This window comes from Toxorhynchites rutilus, chromosome 2 (assembly GCF_029784135.1).
Source record: "Toxorhynchites rutilus septentrionalis strain SRP chromosome 2, ASM2978413v1, whole genome shotgun sequence".
Classification (NCBI taxonomy): domain Eukaryota; kingdom Metazoa; phylum Arthropoda; class Insecta; order Diptera; family Culicidae; genus Toxorhynchites; species Toxorhynchites rutilus.
The window spans coordinates 225755347-225766114 of NC_073745.1; positions in this window are offsets into that span (position 1 = coordinate 225755347).

Here is a 10768-nt window from a genome sequence, read left to right on the forward strand (position 1 = left end):
ATATATATATATATATGTATATATTTTTTGAAGTTATACATTAGTTATTGATTGAACAAATTGTCCACGAGAGTTTAGAACGCAACCGCGCAATGTGTATAACATGTCTTTCTGTGAACATTCTCAGTTAGTTTATCATTTAAATAAACGCAACTGAATATTCTGTGGTCTGTTCTTCTTGAATCTTTATTTTTTTCTACACGAACTGTGTAAAAATTCGTTTTTTTTTGCATGACGAAACTCGCTACGTTTTTTCTCGTAGTAGTGAGGGGCTGTTGCTAGAAATGTTTGCTACGCTGATAAATCTATAACCTATATGTGAATGTGAAGCGTTTAATTGATTCAATCATTACAATCTGTGTTAGTAGGAACGTAGAATGGGAAATGAAACCAACAAGGAACTAAATGTGTGTGTGTAGGTCTGTGAGAGGAAAAAAATTACCGCGAATCAAAAAACAAATTTTGTGCAGAAATTAAAAATATATTTTCGAAGAAAAAAAAAACGCGAATATGAGACCGACTAAAAAATCTATAATCAAAAATAAGCGAACAGAGTTTGAATTTTAAAAACCTTTGGTAAAACAAGTATGAAATACATACAGAATTGTAGCAGCATGCAAACATTATGCGTGTTAGTAATTTGTAAGCTAATAGGAATACAACAAATTGGAAGAGTTATTGTCAAAGGTAAGGCAAACAAACAAAAAAAAAACAAATCACAAATATATTTGTATATGAAAATTAACTGAAGAGAGCAAAAACCGATCATCGAGCAACGGAAACGGCTTGCAGTGAAATTCAACACAAGAAAGAATCTAGCTTGTATAATAAGTACAAGCATAATAAGCACTATTGTGGTATTAATCATTAATTGGAAAGAGAGATGTATAGAGCGATCGAAGAGTATCGAAGAAAAATATTAGAAGGTTTAACAAATTTTGGCAGCGACTTGTGATTTACTTTGGTAGTGGCGGGGTTCGAGAGAGAATAGGAATTCTCGGACTCTACCGCTGCCTTTAACTTATTTACATTGGGAGTAATATACTTTCCAGTGGAAAAACATAAACCATTGTGGTCCATTAAACTTAATAGTAAACTAACAAATCAAAACAAACCAGTGAAGAAGAAAAAACGTTTCTAAGTAATCGACATACTAACATTTGTAGTAGTGTATCGTATTTTGCCATTTCTCAGTAAAGATGCAAAATGTGTAGACAGGAAAAATTAACTGGAAAGAGAGAGTAAGCATAATTAAAGCAATGTCCATTTAATCAGAATCCCCACCTGGAAAAAAGTGACAGAAAATTGAGAATACTTTTTATTCGAGAAACATCAACTAAATAAAACAAAAGAAAAAGTACATCGCAATAATGATAACCCGACGACAGTTAGAGACCCGTTTCAAGTGGAAAACAAACTAAACTCATTTCCCGTTCAACACACCACAAGCACATTTGCAAATTGTTCAGTGAAACACAGTGAACAGAAGTTTTGTATATATTTGTAAATTCCTGAAACACTAATGTTTACACTAAGAAGAAAATGTAAAGAATTGAATCATAGAACGGAAGAGCTGCAGCTGCACAGTCAGAAACAATACGCACAGTGTGACCGCGGTCCAATGGCCGTCAACAGGATGAGACCAGAGTTTCAGGTCTGGTTTTTTTATCGTTGTTTTCCGGTTATATCCACAGAAGAAGATCAGACCCGAAAAAATATAGCTATGGAAGAAGTTTCAGTTTCCGTACCATTAGTTTCAATCTACGATATTCTGTTCTAGAATTGGATATGACCACAATAACATAGTTTTACAATTTGTCAAGATCATGACCAAGAAAGATCAGCAATAGAAGGGAATGCCGCGATTTTGGAATTAGTTAGTTATTGACTTTTCTCCATTTTTGTACTTTAAGGCAATTCATGAATTGGGCTGCCCGGTCAGAATTCACAATCGAAACTTTCATTCCATGTTCATTTTGCTCATTTATTTCGCTTGTAAATAATCTTGTTTGGGAACAGAGTAGGGGATATCTTGACGAACGAACGCGAGGTGATCGAAAGATGGAGGCAGCATTACGATGAACACCTGAACAGCGCACAGACAGGAGACCAAGACGGCGTTAAGAAGGACCACATCGGTGCAGTGAACACGTAAGAGAGGCTAAGGAGGCCATTAATCAGGTAATGAACCACAAAGACAAGACAAGACTTATTCAGGCAACGATGAACGGTGTGCGGATCTCAGAAGATCTCTCACAATCTTTTTAGGCTCACGAAACATCGACAGAGCAATGGGCTCTGCCTGTGAGGTGCTAAGCGGAGAGTGGTTTCAACATGCGGAGCACGATTTCCAATAAGTCCAGTATGTGCATCGGTATACCCGGCTGAATTACGAAGCAGGGCTGATTTGGCTTGGGATCAATGCGTCTAAGGGTGGGTTTAGACTAGTGATATATTCATGTGAAGAAATATGATGAGATTTATAGAAATCGCATCAACCGTTTACACTAGCGTGAACTTCTATAATGAATATATTCATATTTTAGGTGAATTTATTCACCTGAAGTAGAACTGCATCCAACTTTAGTGATTTCTCACCAGTGAGAAATTCTCAAGCGTTTACATATGCTGAATTTATTCAAGTTATCTTCTTCTTCTTCTTCAATGGCACTAACGTTCCTAGAGAAACTTCGCCGTCTCAACGTAGTATTACTTGCGTCATTTTTATTAGTACTTAGTTGAGATTTCTATGCCAAATAACACGCCTTGAATGCATTCTGAGTGGCAAGCTCTAGAATACGCGTGATCACAGTGCAAGTCGGAGGAAATTTCAAAATTCAAGTTATATATACCTCGAATAAGTGTATCATATTTATTCTCACCCGTTTACACATATTTTCACGTGAATAAATCCATCTATAGCTATAAATCTCCCTCATGTAAACCCGCCATAAGATTAAACACATGCTAGCGGGAAGGGCTGAATCGTAGTAATGTCACAGAATCGGTCTTGGTATTAACATCGTAAACGACGGCGGCGAGCTCGAAGTGGTTGACGAGCTTCGCTCGTTGATAATAACCGACAACAACAACAACAGGAATGATATTCGAAGACGTATAGTCAACGTTGCCTCAATAAGATTGAGGATTGAGGGCCAATTCTTCAACATCAGCATTATGAACAAGCAGTTCTACCTTGTAAGCCCCGATGATGACACGCGAATATGAACGCTGCCAAAAACATGACATAAAGATCATCATCGGAGATTTGAATGCTCAGATTGGTTCCATACCACGGCCTAAGACTCATTGATTTCACCTCCTCCACCGCCTCCACGGCCGTTCGTATACCACCTTGCAGCACACATTCCTCCATTGATACACTTGGAAGTCACCAAATCAAATAGAATCCCAGATCGACCATATATTGATAGATGGTCGGCACTCGCGATGCGCTAACATCGATTCGGGCCACTACCTAGTGATGATTAAGATGCGCTCAAAATCCTCTCGTTTTGAGCAACATTTGGTACCGATGCTCGCGACGGTACAATCTTACAAAGCAAGCAAATGGGCGCATTCGCTCGAAGCTGTGCTGCCGAAAGAGGACGAACTTCATGAATATCCTCTTGAGGATTTTTGGAACATAAGACAATGGAGAATGTCTTAAGTCACGTGGAATGAAGTCAACGAGACGAGTGGTTCTATGATGAGTGTCGGGCAGGTGTTACCCGTCAGAACGTGGAGCGATACGAACAGAGGCGAAGACAGCAAACCAATTTTTTCCGGGAGAAGAAGGGTCGCCCGGGAAGAGTAGAAGTGTAAAGAACTAGAACAGGTGCACCGTTCTTATGAGAAGCGAAAGTTCTCCCGGAAGCTCAATGCTTCACTAAAGGGCTTCGTACCACGAGCAAAAATGTGTTGGAAAAAGGATGGGAGTATCTTGACGAACGATCGTGACGTGACCAAAAGATGGAGGTAGCACTTCGATGAACACCTAAATGGCACACAAACAGAAAACCAAGACAACAATAGAAGTGATTATTTCAACGATAGGTAAACTTGAGAATGCCATTAAACAGCTGAAGAACAACAAACCAACTGGGAAGGATGGTATCGGAGAGTAATTTATCAAAATGGGAACCGGTAAAGTTGGCAAATTGTCTGCATCGATTGATTGTCAGAATTTGGAAAACAGTACAGCTACCGGAGGAGTGGAAGATGGGGTTATTTACGCTATCTTCAGGAAAGATGACAAACTAGGAGCAGTCGTGCAATCACCGTCCTGAATGCTGCCTACAGAGTGCTTTCCCGAAGACACATCAATGGGAGTCGTGCCTACTATGATCCCCACAAACAATTAAGGTCAAACAGATATAGCAATCTTGCGATATATTCCCAGTACAAAACGCTCATAACACCGGGCACGAGACGTGGACAAGGCTTGAAATGGACCTGTGAGCATTCATAAACTTTGAATGACATGTGTTAAGAACCATCTTCGGCAGTGTGCAAGAGGGCGGCGTATGGAGGCGTAGGATGAACCACAAGCTCACGCATCTTAGGGAGTTGAAATTTCGGTTAATCACGTTTTATTATTTTGGTTCTTTTCGCGATTTTATTATATGAGACTCCTTATTTAAAACTGTTTCGAAAACTTTATTGAGTGGGACGCATATTGGAGAACATCGAGCTTCAATGATCGCTTCAATTGCTTCAAATGTTGTGATAACGTTCACGAGTAATGATTCCGTGTGGCTGGAATGGTTAATAGCAGATTACTTCAGGTAGATGTACAGCATTAGCTTCATACTATGAATGTTCGTTCTGGCCGTTGAAGTTATTCGAGGTTAATTCCGCGATTTTTTTGCACTTCGGATAGTCGTAGAGGATTGGCTTTCTATCCCTCGTTATGATTCGATTGAATTTTGCTTTTGGAGCAATTGTTCCCATGCGAAAAGATTACGTTCAACGTCTCTTATCTTAGGTTCATACGGCACCCGATATCCTTGTCTTTGCACCACACCTACGACCTTGAGACGATCTGAACTCGCTCATTGAGTGACTGCCAAGCCCTTAACGAGCTCCTCTTAAAAGTTTAGAGTATTCAAGTATTTAGTTCCAATGAAACCCCCCAACCTATCGTTTTCGAACTTCATTGACTTCTCTGCTGCGTGTTATTTGTCGCTGGTGTAAAAATTCCCATTTTTAGAACACCAGTCATATTTATTGACACATGCTATTGCTAACGCCATTATTCGGGAATCCCTCAAGCAAAATGTTGTAAACGGTCGACATTTCTTTCAACCATCACATACTGCTCTTGCGCGAGAGTCACGGCTCAATATGTATAGCGAATATGACCAAGAATGCATTGCTCGGTTCCAACATTCACATCAGAAATAAACGCACAGCCGCAAATACGACCATCAATTGCACGATTATATATTCTCTCTTTCTGTCGAACGTACCCAGAAGAGCGGTGAAAATATGCTATTTCCATTCTACCATTCGTGCCCATAACCATCCTTCAATTCCGGCTAATATCATTTGAAATTAAAACTGCAGTGGTATGCATTCTTTTTCTCTCGTTATTCTCCATTCAAGCGTGGCTGCACACATAGATCCACCTTCTCGCTCACACATCCATACACAATGGATGATATTTAGACGGATTGCTTAGATCAAAGCAACCGACAAACTCTCCCCTATCAAGTGCGAATGTGTTGAATGAACGTTTTAAGCGGTGAGCGTTCCCTGTGAACACTATTGTTTAATTACGGGACGATGAATAGCTAAAAACGAAATGTCATGACATTTTTAGTTCGACGGTACTTTGACTGTTCCATGTTATGATATTCATTATTGACACAGCACATACGTATCCATAGTCATACGATGGTAACCATTAGCAAGACTGCCCTCAAGTGAATAAGAAACCATGAGATTAACCGTGATGGATTTTCGAAAGGTCTGTTCATTTTATGAATTCTAAACAATTTCACGGCTGAGGAATCAGGACGAACCGAACATATAATAACGAACTGAAACTTCAAGTGGAAACGATTCATAGGCGGCAATGTTGGTCTTCAAAAAAACAATAGAACGTAAGTTTTCCTCTAAGCGACAACTGCGTATATAGATGAGTCATCCACGTGCGATCTGGTCTACAAGACGTGTTAAGTACGCTACACATATAGCATCACCGTCACCGTCCCGTCAACTATTCTCTTGGACTTATTTTGCCGACGTCAAAGTTGCCGGTGATTGTGACCATACGATTTCCATGGGAGAATATTTCACATTTCATTTCTTTACGTTGACTTCACGCTGGCGGGACGTTGTCTGTGTAGTGCACTTTATTGTTTTAGCTCCATTAATAAACTACACGAGATACACAAATGGGTGGGAATCAACTTCTTTCGCTGTTTGAAAATATGAAAAGCGTGTGTATTGATGACGGTGACAGTTGCAGCGTCCGTTGCGCGAATGCATATTTATTCACTTTTTACTCTACAAAGTAAGCAAACAAGGCAAGAGAAAAAAAAACGGAAGAATACAACACATGTGAAACATGTACAAATTAATATTAACAGTTCTCAACTAGTGAAAACACAAGAACTTCTTCTTACATTGTGGAAGTGTAAAGCGAGTAAACCCAAACGAGAAACCCTTCTTAATCTACCTATATTTTTGTTTTCGTCATGTAAGGTAGACGTGTATCATCGATGTGTAGTAGTGCGTAAAAAAATCTAAGGAAACCAATAAATAAACGAAAAAATCTCTGTTTGTGAAAGAGAGTGAAAAAAGTTTTCCTTATACATATATATTTTTTTTCGAAGAAATTGAAACAGTTACTGTAGAATTTTATTTAATGTTTTAAAACACTATAGAATAAGTCATACTACTTGTTTACGTTTTCCACACTATTGGTACACAATGTGTAACGATGGACCAACAGGCTTAAGCATTCGCGCGCGTGGAAACAAATTATTAACCTATTCATTTATGTTCAATGATATAGTTTCCACTTTATCTGTTTAACAAACTCTAGCACGCATACACAACATACCCATACAGTCGCGAAAATATGATAACAACTTAGTAGTTACATAACAAAACAAAAGAGGAAAAGAAAAAAATCTTTGAGCTGTGGTCGTCGTTTTTTCTAGCATTTTTCAAATTGACAACCAACAATTAAAAAAAAATATGTGAAAAGAGAATGTGATGAATTTCGAACGGTGATATTGTGGCACGAGGGGATTGCAAGGTACGGGAACGCAAAGTACGTACACTCTCGTGATGCCACGCATTAGAAAGGAGCTTGAGAGAATACAGAGTTATGGAAAAAAACGTTAGGAAACTATTACAATTTCGTAGAAAGCAGTGTTAGAATAACTAGGTGTTAAGACTCTCCTAATCGAAACTCGTCTTTTTCTATCCAGCTCGTACTCATTTGTAACCAACCAGTAAACTACACAAAAATCCAACACACAACAGATAGAACACAGAAGCATACAAAAGTAACAAGCAAATAAAACAATTAACATAACAATATTACCTCTGTTATTATAAAAAAAAACAAACGTTTAATGGAAAACCAACTGTATACACATATTTAACCAATAGAAATAAATACAGTAAAATCAGTTAAAAACATTCTGGTAGAATGCAGAGAAAAAAAACAGCTTGAGTATGCAAACCGTTTCATTACTTACCCATCCACCCGAATAGAAGAAACAAGAATAAAAAACAAATAGCGACATAAATTATCAGACTCAGGCTAATGAGTAAGCGAGAACGAGAAAGAGTGGGTATGCTAGAGAGAGAAAGAGACATATAGAGAGTGTCATTTCAGTCAACAAACTGTCGAAAGTTTACTCCATGTCATTATTCGGAATCTGATGAAATACTCCTTGCACACAATATCGAGCAAGAGTTTTTTTTACGGACATCGTGTCATCAAAAAGGTAATAGATGAACGCGCTGTAACAACACAATCAAAATCAACTGTGTTGACAGGTTGACAGGCATATGTAACACACACACCAAGCATGTCAAACACACAGGGGGTCATCCACTCATGCTGAAATGAATGTTGAGAAAAGAAAGAAAGCACAGTGAACAATAGGCACAGCCAGAAGAAATATGAATAATCGTGAGAAGAAACAAAACAAAAATACAAATAAAATTATATGTGATTGAATGTAAATACATTTGTATTATAAAATACGAAAAAATTAAAACTCTGGTGTGTTAACAAAAAAATGATGACAGCCATATTACGCTACGGTCGCTGCAGCAATATTCTGTAATGGAAGATAATCGGCCTGATTCTACGCGGCGTGTGAGGTGAGATGACAATTGTCACATCACTATCACGCAGTTCTCTTCAATCTATTCCCACAGTCGTATCGGATGCCGTGAGAGGTTCATTTTATGTAAGTGAGAGGATGAACTGCAAGTGACAAGGTGTTCATTCTGCTGATTGCCAAATCAGATCAGAGATGTTACATTCATGTTCACGAATTTGCACACATTTTATTTTTTGTCATAACCTTTTATTCCTGTTGCATGCTCTTACCAATAATGACAATACATTATTGGTTCCAAATGTTCAACGAAGCTGACCAGTTTTGTAGACATTACCACATATTTACAGATAATCCAGATTTTTATCGCATATATTTGAGAAAAAACATCTGGCATCCCAGAATTTTGTTTGTTTCGCTCAGAAAGGTCAGATATTTGTTTTGCTACAGTCAGTGCCGTCGGAGCTGCTGCTACTGTCTGCGCTCTCAGATATTGATCTGGCTCTGGCTCTGGCGTTTACCACGGTTTCTGGAATGTATATGTAGTTCGGTGATGATGTCTCGCTGCTAGAAAATAAATTAATTTCATGTAAGGGAAATATTCCCATAATGCTTTATCGACCAGTTGATAACACTACCGCTTTAACAAGAAATTAAAACTGCTTGCAATTCGTCACTCGCACTGTCAAAATTAAAAATAAATTGAATTTATTGATACATACAATACCATTACTATAGATTCTTTACGAAAAACAACGACGCTTACCACTTCTCTTTCATTTTTCATTTATTTTATGCGCTGTCGACACCTCAAGCCATATCGACGATTGTCGCCTAGAAATCGTTACCTACGTGACAATCGTCACGTAGATTTGAGAGCGGGAATACGGTGAGAGTTCATTCAAGTGAGATTTCTCACGCATACGCCTTGTGGAATCGCGTGACATACGTGACAATTGTCATCTCACCTCACACGCCACGCAGAATCAGGTCGAATGTAAAGTATGTACCTGTAAGTATTTGACCGCCTCTTTCTGATCATTGCAACACCTCTAGTTCTCGTTTTTTAGAATTGAAAAATTCATCGGAATCGACAAACGCGTTGTAAAGTTATCGAATATAAAACGCGATACGCGAGAAAAATCTGCACACCAACGTTCAAATCCCGACGTGGTCAAAAGGAATTATCGCCAAGGCTCTCAAATTTCCTAAATCGACTGTAAATACCGTGCTCCAACCTGGGAATAGAATTATATCATTCTTGAATAGAGTGCCAATAAAAATGGTCATCTCGAATTTTCAAACAGAACTTTGCTAAAAACGTTGATTCCCTCGAAAAACTACCTTATGCAAAATTTCAGCTCAATTGCATTTTATTTACTAGTGTCGGACAGTTGAGTTTTTTAAAAAGGTCTTCAAATTGGAGATCGGCAAGCGCTCACAAGCCGCTCATTTGTACTGGTTCGTCAGAACGAGCGTACGATCAACGGTTCTCTTCAAATGAACCACGGTTCAAAAAAGAGCCGCTTTTCAAAAGAGTCTCGGCTCAAAAAAGAGCTGCTTTTCGAAAGAGTCTCGGCTCAAAAAACTGAAATGAACCGTTTTGCCCACAAGTACAAATTGCGTGAAACATAGAGATCTACTGTCATCTTGGAATGTTTTTTTTTTTTGGCAAAAATCGACTCAGTCGTTTTTTCGGTATGGTTTAGGGTGGCAATGAAAATGGCCATCTTAGTTTTTCATACGGGACTTCCTCCGGAATGTTGATTTACACGATAAGATACCCTATGCAAAATTTTAGCTCAATTTGGGACATCGAAGCTGAGTTTGACAACCAGTTTATATGAAGCAAAGATAAACAAAACGAAAAGCAAAAAGTGGTGGATTTTAACAAGTAGTTTCACAATCGTAATGAATTGATTTTGATAATGGTAAGCGTTGAATGGAAGCATAATGTTATGCAGAGCTAACTAGGTTGAAATATATACACTAGCAACATTAGAAACATCTTTTTATTGCTGTAGAAAATGACGCTTTCTCTGCGGCGGGAAAAATATACACAGCTTGAGGAACAAAATTATCAATGAAAATCAAATTATCCATGTCAGATTAATATTCTAAGTGAAAATGTAAAGAGTTTTGTGCAAGTGATAAAAAATCGTGAGCGAAAACAGTGTCTAGTAATGATTTTTTTCGCTTTTTTTTCAGGAGAAAACGCAATATGCAATGTATTTGTGGGCCTGGGAGATATTTTTAATTTCACTGCCGGAGGAAGTCGTTTGGTCGTCGAGGCTAATTTTACATACCTGGTGGAAAGAAATGCAACGCTTTGATATGAAGATTTCAGGTACGGTTGTTTATCAATGGCTCAATCTCCATCCTGAGCCGTTAAAGCTATTCGAGGTATCAAGTTTCATCTGTTTTCGATGAAAGGTTACACTGTTCTGGGCCAATAT